The sequence below is a fragment of the Hippopotamus amphibius genome, chromosome 13 (assembly GCF_030028045.1).
Source record: "Hippopotamus amphibius kiboko isolate mHipAmp2 chromosome 13, mHipAmp2.hap2, whole genome shotgun sequence".
Classification (NCBI taxonomy): Eukaryota; Metazoa; Chordata; class Mammalia; order Artiodactyla; family Hippopotamidae; genus Hippopotamus; species Hippopotamus amphibius.
In genome coordinates, this window is record NC_080198.1 from 20,859,589 (window position 1) to 20,869,323 (window position 9,735).

Genomic DNA, 9,735 nt, shown 5'->3' on the forward strand with positions numbered 1-9,735 from the left:
TGCTGCCATTTATAATCGAGGGGAGTAGTGAAATTCAAGAAGGAGTTAGTGAAAATGAAGATGCCATTTTTTCCCCTTCATCGCAGTTCGTGGACCCCTGAATTCTATCCAAGAACCCTAGATTCGGAAGCCCTTTTCTCAGGAGTGGCAGGTGCTTCAAGGCCTGTGCTGAAGCTTTTGTTTGCTAGGTGGGTGGTGGCCGTTTGCTCCAGTATCTGCCTCACGAGGGATGCTTGGCAAATGTTGGTTGAAGGAAAGCATCACCGAGCACTGTGCCTGCTGTTGTTACAGGTCAGGTGAATGGTAATCACAAGAGTGATGATGCCGGGTTGTTGTCTCTCAGGGTTCCTGTCTCTGCTTATTTTTTGTTGTTGTTCCTTTCATCTATTATAGAAATGGCCATTGATTGGGAGAACCAATGGTGTCTGAAATTACTTATTAGATTGAAAATACTTTGGAAAGTAATTTTACTAACTTGGTTTGTCAGGTTTTCTCAGGCAGGATCCGTTTGCTGATTACTACTCTGCAGAATGTCGTGGAGTGAACAAGCCAGCTTTTGGTTTTGACATCAAGTGTGTTTGTGTCCAGTAAGCTTTTTGTACCCATATACAAATATATATGCAGGAGGGAAAAGTATTAGAAGAGAAAGCCCCAAAGGCAAGATTGTAACTGGAGTGTGCCTGCACAAAGTGAACTATATAGGTATTAGCTGAAAAAAATGGTGGCGGGGGGTGGGGGGCGGTAAAAGGGAGGGAGGGAGGGAAGAATGCCCATTTTTAGATATTGAAAGGTGGTGTCCCCAGTGGTTGAGAGGGCAGCCTCTGGAACCTGGGCTCAGATCCCAGCTCTGCCACTGGGTACTTGTTAGCTGACTTTGGGCAAATCACATCACTTTCCTGCATCCAAATTTCCTGCACTGTGAATGGGAATAATGATAGCAGCTACCTCCAAGCACGTGGAGGAGATGAAGAGAGCCAATGCATAGAAAACCCTTAGAGCAGAGCCCGGCATTAGTATGGGCTCTGGAAGTGGTTATAAGCTGCTGCTTTATTCATTAGAACAACTGATATTAGTACAGGTGTGGTCCGCAGAGCCCTTCCCTGTACCATACCTCATTTGAAACCCACAGTGACCTGCGTAGCTATTTTAAAATCCTTATTCAAGATGAAGAACTTGAAGTTCAGAGAGATTCAGTGATTTGCCCATTGAAAGGCTATGAAGCAGTGCAGACAAGAACCCAAGCTTTGGGATGGTGAGACACCTATCCAGGTTCCAGTGGGTCCCACTGCATTTAGTAGAGCAGCTGAAGTGAGCCTTTGCAGTTCGTTTCAGATTTCACAAATGAAGAGGATTATTCCTTTAGGGATCCAGCACCATCTCATTGAACCTTCTGCAGTGATGGAGATGTTGTCTAGCTGTGCTGTTCATGGCAACAGCAATCACCACTTGGAGCTGCTGAGCACTTGAACTGTGACTAGTGCCACTGATGAACTCAATTATAACTTTGACTTCATTTAAGTTCATTTAAATTTCAATGACCAGGCCTTCCCTGGTGGCGCAGTGGGTAAGAATCCACCTGCCAATGCAGGGGACATGGGTTTGATCATTGGTCTGGGAAGATCCCACATGCTGCGGAACAACTAAGCCTGTGCACCACAACTAATGAGCCCGTGTGCCACAACTACTGACACCTGCGTGCCTAGAGCCCGTGCTCCATGACAAGAGAAGCTACCGCAATGAGAAGCCCGCGCACTGCAACAAAAAGTAGCCCCCGCTCACCACAACTAGAGAAAGCCTGCACACAGCCACGAAGGCCCAATAAATAAGTAAATAAATAAATTAACTAATTAAAAAAATTTCAATGACCACACGTAACTAGTAGCTGCCAGTTGGACAGTGCAGGCAGAGTGACTCTTGTGTTACAAGGCTTGGGTGGGAAGCCCAGCTCTACTACCAATTAGCTTTGCCACCTGGGGAAGATAATTAATTCCTTGGGGCTCAGTTTCCTGTCTGTGAAATGGGACAGTTCTCTTTGGATTCAATTAAGAATTCATTCCAGTGAGGCCAAACAAAAGACAGAAACTGTTATTATTTTTTGAAAAGTTACAGCCATTCTTGTGGAATCCAAGGGAAGGAATAAAGGCAGGCCAAAAATAGAACAACCTTCAGGGTCGTGATCAAGCTCTTCTGGGTCATTTCTGCTCTTGGACCATCTGTGCTAATCTCATCTCTGTGAAGACAGGCTTTCTTTGTTCCCCCTGCACGTGATGAGAGACGGATGGTCATCCCACACCCCCCGAATGTGTATCTCCGTCCTTCAGCCAATTATTCCAGAATGACTAGCTGTCTCTCAGTCTCCCTTCTAAGTTCCAGAGGAGGAACTTCACTTGGTTTATATTAGAATTTTATTGTTTCTGCTCCCCTGGCCCCAGTTATATCAAAAATACTTTGGCATTGACTATAATTGGTGGGTTTTCAGGGGACTCTGTCATTTTAATTAAAGGGTTAAGGTCCTATAGGTCATGAAGAGAAATCTACACTTTGTGCAGTTTTATGTTATGCAGCAGACCATGGTAATCTTCATTTTCACACGCATTTCTCTTTTCTGGGGATAAAGAGTAGATTTGTTACCTGGAGGGCCTAAACGGGTCCCTGGAAAGAGAGGTCATTCTTGCTGGCCTCTCGTGTTTTTCTGCTTTAAAAATCTCCTAAAGGGTGTGGTGCATCTCTTGTGCATTGGAATTATGGGCTCACACCCTAATATTTCATTATATGGGTGTACTTGCTGCCAAAATGTTTCTCTGATGCGCGAGTGAAGCGTGGTTAGTGAATTCTTGCTTGGAAACGTGAATGAGACATAGAAATTTCAGAACTCAGGCTCTGGCTGTACTGCATCATAAATGTGAGCTGTGTCTTTTTTAGAGCCGGAATAAGAGGAGTGGCCTCACAGGCCTTTATGTGAGTCAGTGATGTCAAACCACAGGAGGAGTTGAAGACAACTGCTGTGAAAGCCAAAAGGTTTTCCCAAACGAAGAAACAAATCATCCAGAGTATATTGTCTGCAGATAACAACTTGTGGTGGTACCCATAAGCCTGAGTTTTGTTTTTAACTTTCATAATGTGTTTTATTTAACGCACTGTATCTATAACACTGTCATGTCAACAGGTAATTAATATTAAAACTTACTAATGAGGGAGTTCTTTTTTTTCTTTCTTTCTAAATCTTTGTGATCCTGTGTGCTTTTTAATACTTAGAGCATACATCAACTTGGATGGTAAATTTTCATTGGAAATGTTTGATGTAAACATTACGAAATAAATGAAAGATTTATTTCGTAATGTTTACATCAGAAAAAGCGGATGTGGACTGAAATGATGTGACGTATTCCTTCCTCAGATATGGCCAGGTGTTAGGAGGCCTTCATCTTTTGTAACAATTCCTTTTTTGAACTGGGAGATGTTCTGAGTTGGATTTTCTGTGCTGTGAGAATTCCAGTCTTGAAACAGCCTTGACTGACAACTTTCCACCTCCAGCCCCCTCTCTGGTTTTCCCAGACTTTTTTCTACTTAACCCTCCCTATTCCGCCCAGAGTAGGGGATCTCCCAGCCTAGTTTGGAATCCTGGGTCCAGTGCTTACTTGTTTTGTGTCCTTGGGAAAGTAAGTGGAATTACTTAGATTCTCCCACGTTGGAGATTTAAAACATAATGAAGTAAAACTGGCCTCTGGGTTGTTCTAAGGGTTCCATGAGATGAGAAGTGATGATGTCTGAGCTAATGTTTGGCTCAGTTTCCAGCTGCTAAATTATTATCATGATGTCAGATTCCTTGATTCTCTTGACTTAAGGTACAAAACAGTCAGATATGGCTATCCAGTGTTTTCTAGGTCCTATGACCACTTTTCTGGATTGTTAGATTATATACAATGTGATCTTAGTATCAGAGGGAGGGATTGGTTATGAATCACCACTGGCCAGGGCTGATCTTTGTGTCCTCGGGTCCTTTCCCATCCCTTCCTGTTTTCACCTTGTATTCTTCTGGGTCCCCTCACTGTGCTCACTTCCCTGTACATCAGGCACTAGACCTCGTTTCTCACATTCTTACTCACCGTAAGCCAAACCCTACCGTCCTTATTCACTCACACCCTGCGGTCTACCAAGAAATCCATCAGTGAATCCCAAAGTGATTCACCGCCTGCTGGTTTCTAGGTTAAGTCTAGGTAATGTTCTTCATTTTATTATTTGGAAATAATGCTTTTCCCTGAAGTAACCATGTCAGGGTGGGATTTTTGAGTTTTGGTCTGGCAAGTAGAATGGGTAGAAAAAAGGGAAGTAGATGAAGAGACAGGACAAGTTGGACTGTTAAAGCATGTGGCGTCTTCTTTATATATTCATGTATTTGTACCTGCCTCTATCAAAGGAGATTTGAGAAAACTTTAAAAAATATTTTATGAAATTAGAGATAAAGGGAGAATAAGGACAACTAAGCAGAAGGTTAGTATATGATATGCTTAGCAAAAGGTCCTCACTTATTAAAGGTGGACTCTAAATTTGTCTCTGAGCTTCCTAGTAGCCAAAGTAAAGAGCAAAAAACAGTTGATTAGAGGATATACAATTTCACAAGATAAAAACTAGTACTCTTGGTTACAAGACCTGAGACTTGAACCTTGCAAGTTAGTTCAGTAGTTTGACTCCAGATGGAGGATCCAAGATACCCAGTGCTGTGTGTGAGAACTCTTCTTAGAGAGGCCTGACTTCATTAGTGCTCTGCTCTTCAGAGCACTGGCCAGATTCATTCTCTTGTACTTCTAGGCTGAGACCTTAGCCTGACCCAAACAAGCAGTTGATAAAATGTTTTGCCAGTTTTTCTTTTCTTGAGGGCCTAGGTAAGGCAGTAATTTTGTTGCACTTACGTGTCAGACAGACTACAGCCCTAGGAAGAGAATTAATGAGGGGGAAATGGGAGATTGCAAAATGGGAGTTTGCTCACTTAAGCACTTATTCATTCACAAATATTTATTAAAAGTATGCTAGGCACTGTTTTAGGCATTGAAACATCAATTTTGTTTTTCTTTTTTTCGGCCATGCCTTGCAGCTTGTGAGATCTCAGTTCCCCAACCAGGGACTGAACCCCGGCCCTGGCAGTGAAAGCGCCAAGTCCTAACCACTGGACCACCAGGGAACTCCCAACATCAATTTTTCTTCCGTTCTTTTGTCACCATCCTGCTTCAGGTCATCACCATCTGTTGCTTGGACGTCTGCAGTAGTCTCTCACTTTCTACTCCTGCTCCCCAGTGGGCCTTCTCAACTCAGACACTGTGGTGGCTTCTCTTGCTGTGTAGCATGGGCTTTAGGTGCTCGGGCTTCAGTAGTTGTGGCACATGGGCTCAGTAGTTGTGACTCACGTGCTTAGTTGCTCCATGGCATGTAGGACCTTCTTGGACAAGGGCTCGAATCCATGTCCCCTGCATTGGCAGGAGGATTCTTAATCACTGCACCACTAGGGAAGTCCTCACGCTGTTTCTCTGCCTGGGACATTCTTCACCTGGAAGTCACATCATATCATTCACCATCATGTCAAAAGTCACCTTCTCAGAGGCCTTTTCTGAACACCCAGTCCAAGTAGCCTCTCTTCCCTCCAAACCCAGCCAGTCTGTGTCACACTATTTACTTTTGTTTTCTCTGCCACACCTACCTGAACCCACAGTTATCTTACTCACACTTGTTTGCCTGTTTGTCTGTCTTCCCATGCTACAGTGCAAGCCCCATGGTACCCAGGAACTGATCTATCTTCTGTGCTCAGCACCCAACACAGGGCCTGGTGCAAAAGAGTTGATCAAAAATATGTGTTGAAGGAATCATGCAGAGGTGACCCATTGAGTGTGGGGTAGAACATGGAAGACTGCTCACCTGTTCTGTATGACTTCCACATGTTGTCAGCCCACCTTACTTACCTCCTCTCCCTTCCCCCTTTCTCTGTGTGATTTCCTTTAGTGGCCTTTTCCTCTTACCCACCAGGTCAAATCAGAACAAAATAAAACAAACTCATACACATATGCAGCTCTTTTCCCCACAACGGCAACCAACCAACCAAAAATTTTAAAATTCCTGAACACCATTTTACTCTTTTCTCCAAACATGCCTTTACTACTTTTACTCCTTTGTGTTGTTGCCTCCTCCAGGAAGTTTTCCTGGATTGCAGCAATCCTCACTGATCTTACTCTTCTCAACATGTTGAAGCCTTCATTTTCGTTATTCCAAAAGACAATGGCAAATATTAATGACCTACTCTCTTGGTTGCCCCATGTATGTCTTTTCAAATTAGTTTGTCATTTTTAGACAGGAATTAGTCTTATTCTTGATTTCCCTCAGCATGTCCTGGTATAAAGCCAGAAATGAGTGTTTAGGGCATCTCTAAGTAGCTTGGGGAACTTTGATAGACTGTATCATAGATTTGTGTTATAGAAGTAACAGGGAGAACCAATAAATACTGAATTCCATTATGCTTGTGTTTATTATATGTAGTTTTCCTTATGAATAATTACCATTTCATTTAGAAGCTTTTTACTATATTTTGATTTGTTTCTTTTGTGATGCCATTTAGTGTGAAATTGTTATTTAAATTATATAGTATCTTATGATTATTTAAGGCTAGTTTGCATTCTGTTTATAAATATGACTATTAAAAAAATTAAAACATGCACTTATAATAAAAAACATTGTAACTCAGCATGTTAGCAGTCAAAAGATTTCCTTTTTTTGCCACATGGGGGCACTATTGTCAAACAAAAGATACTTTAAGCTTGGCAATTTAATAATGATTTAGATTAAGCTTTCAAGAAGCATTTATCCCACTAATGGATTAAAATGGCCAATATTGCCTGCGATGGGCATTGTCTTGCTGTGTAATCCTGTCGCAGTTGAATTTACCGTGGATATATGTCCATGAGCTGTGTGTTATCAGTAGCTGAATTTACTGTATTTTTCCTAAAATGCTCTGCGAGGCGTTGTTACAGATGGAAGGCACTTCGGTGATGGTGCAGTTGAACTATATTAGTTTACAGGTGAGGAATTAGGGAAGCATAGAAGTGAAATGACCATTCATTTGGGAGTAAAACTAGGGAGTTATATTTATTCATTTATTTAGTGAAATACATTTAACAGCTACCATGTGCAGGGCGTTACGTTAGGGATTCGGGTAGAAGAGAAGTAAGATATCACCCCTCCCCTCAAGAGGTTTATATTTTGTTTGGAGATGAACAGACGGCGCCCACCGCATCAATGTAACAATTAAAGTCATAGAAATTCTGTTATTGATATTTATGTACCACTTTATTTTTATAATATTATGTAGAAGTTAGATCATATCACATAAAAACTTTTAAAATAGGAGCTCGCATGCTCGACAACTTGTGGGGTAGCCTCCAAAATATCATGTTGGCTATTTATTGTGCTAAATAAAATCCTGGGACACTGTTTTAATTCTTTGAAAAATGAGAAGGGAGAGGAAAATTTCCAATTAAAAACAGGTCTAATTAAAAGAAATAAACCCTTAGCCGTAAGGATAATTGGGCCTTGAGAGATTTATGGCTAAATTGCCCTTACCGCTCACATTTAGTTCAGCCCCAGACCTGGGCAATTCCACTTGGACAACAAGCTGTGGAATCATGCCGAATGTCCCTGAATTTGGTGAGTGCGTTTTATTTTATGTCACTCGCAGGTTTGTTTTGTCTGTTTTGTGAGTGATAACCGTTCTCAGTGAACCATTATCAGTCAGTGATTATTGCTTTCGTACGTTTCGCGGTCAGTTGTAGGCTAGAGTTTTTATTCGTTAACGAAATGCACTGTTTGCCCACACTTCCACTGGGAAGGAACATGTCACTGCCTGGAAATAAAGATGCTGCCTGGTTGTAAGGTATTTCTCAGTTCTTAAAGTGATGGAGTGTGAACCTTATGAGATCACAGCATGTCTATTTAATGTGTTTAAATCATCTCTGACCAGAAGGGCCCTTTTGAAGAACTTTACCACCTGATTTAAATGAGGTGGTATTGGCAACACTTGAGATTAAAATGCCCTTTTATAATATTTTATAAAATTCTTTAACAGACACAGTTATTGTCTTTAATGGCTCACTTAGAACATGCTTTAGCATGTTATAAAATGAAGGAGTAAATTTTGAGCAAGCAATAAAAAAGCAATTTATGACATGTGTATACCACATTTTGGCAGAAAAACATGTCCACTTGAATGTAAGACAGTGAACATGCTCTGAATTACAAAATAGTTCCACACATCATGTGATAGTTATAAGTGATAGCTCAGCTGAGGCTTCAGCCATAAATCAGTGCTTGAAATACATTCACAAAAGCATCGATAACCTATTAGGTACATTTGCTGTCATCAGCACCCTCTTAAATATAAGATGCTCATTAATACTTGTCTTGTTCCAGTATAAATTTGTCAAGAGAGAGATTACATTTGGTGTGCATACTTTTATGGATAAACTGTTTGAAAATTTCCAGAAGACAATTCAATGTGGTTGTGTTATTTAAGCAACTAGAAATAGAAGCATCTTTCTTCCTCTCTGTCTGAAGAAATGATGAATTATTTCATGGAGGCAACTTCTGTTTCAAAATTTCCATTGGTTATCAGACAAGACCTTACTTAGTGAGAGCATCTTTTCACCCCTTTTCCCAATCATAAAACTCTGTTTTTATGCCCCACATCTAGATGGATAATTTATGAAACATAACTCACTTCTATCATCTTCCATCTTGATTGATTTGAAATTAGTGTGAAAAAATGATTTATAGCGATGTCTAAACGCTTAAGGGTGTCACCTCTTACATCATTAGCTGGCAGAATTATTCCTTACTTGTGCCCTGACACCCGAGGGGCTGAGAACCACAATTATCAGATCATCCCAGTAGATCCCACCCCGGGAGGTCAGCCGCACTGATGGTGAGTCCGGAAATAGGTAATGATTCAAACATCCCTACTCCACAGGTGATGCAAAACGGGGCTTGTAAACCTCCTAGGTGAGTGGGCAGGCAGGAAACGGCAGTGATGATTGGTAGCTGGAAGACTGTCTAGTTTGTTATTAAGCCAGAATCTACCTTGCTGTATTGTTGCAAAATGCTTCTGAATTGGAGTTTGTCAGGAAATGAATCTGAGTGGCTGCACCGACGGAAATCCATTTTGTTTTGTTTTGATGCTGAATTCCTTCATAGAAATTGACACAAGTTATGTAGCCTTCTGTTCTTCCTCAGCTATATTTTCGCTGATGTGTCTTTGAGGAGTTCTGATCTGAAGTGCAGTTGTTTTCCATCTGTTCGAAAAATGGCAGCTTAAGTGCTCAAGGTCTTCAGAATTCTCGTATGTTTGGTCTTAATTTGGAAAATGACATAAGCCTTTAATAAATCTGCAGTAAAGCAGAAGCCTGCAGCAAATCAGAGTCACTGCTGTTCACCAGCTCCTCAGAGATGAAGTCAAATTTATTTAGGGGTTAATATAAAATAGCTTAGGCTCCAAGCCAGGGTCTGGTAACTAATTCAGTCCAATGGTCTACAGACAGAATTTTTATTTTTAGGTTGATGACCATTGTCTTGAATTCCTGAAGAAAGATAGATTTATTTTCAGTCTGTTTACTAAAGCATGAAAAAGGGCTAATACTTTTTGAAAATATTTTTACAAGAATTGAAACAGTAGGTACCTTGGTGCCCGATGGCTTGAATTTG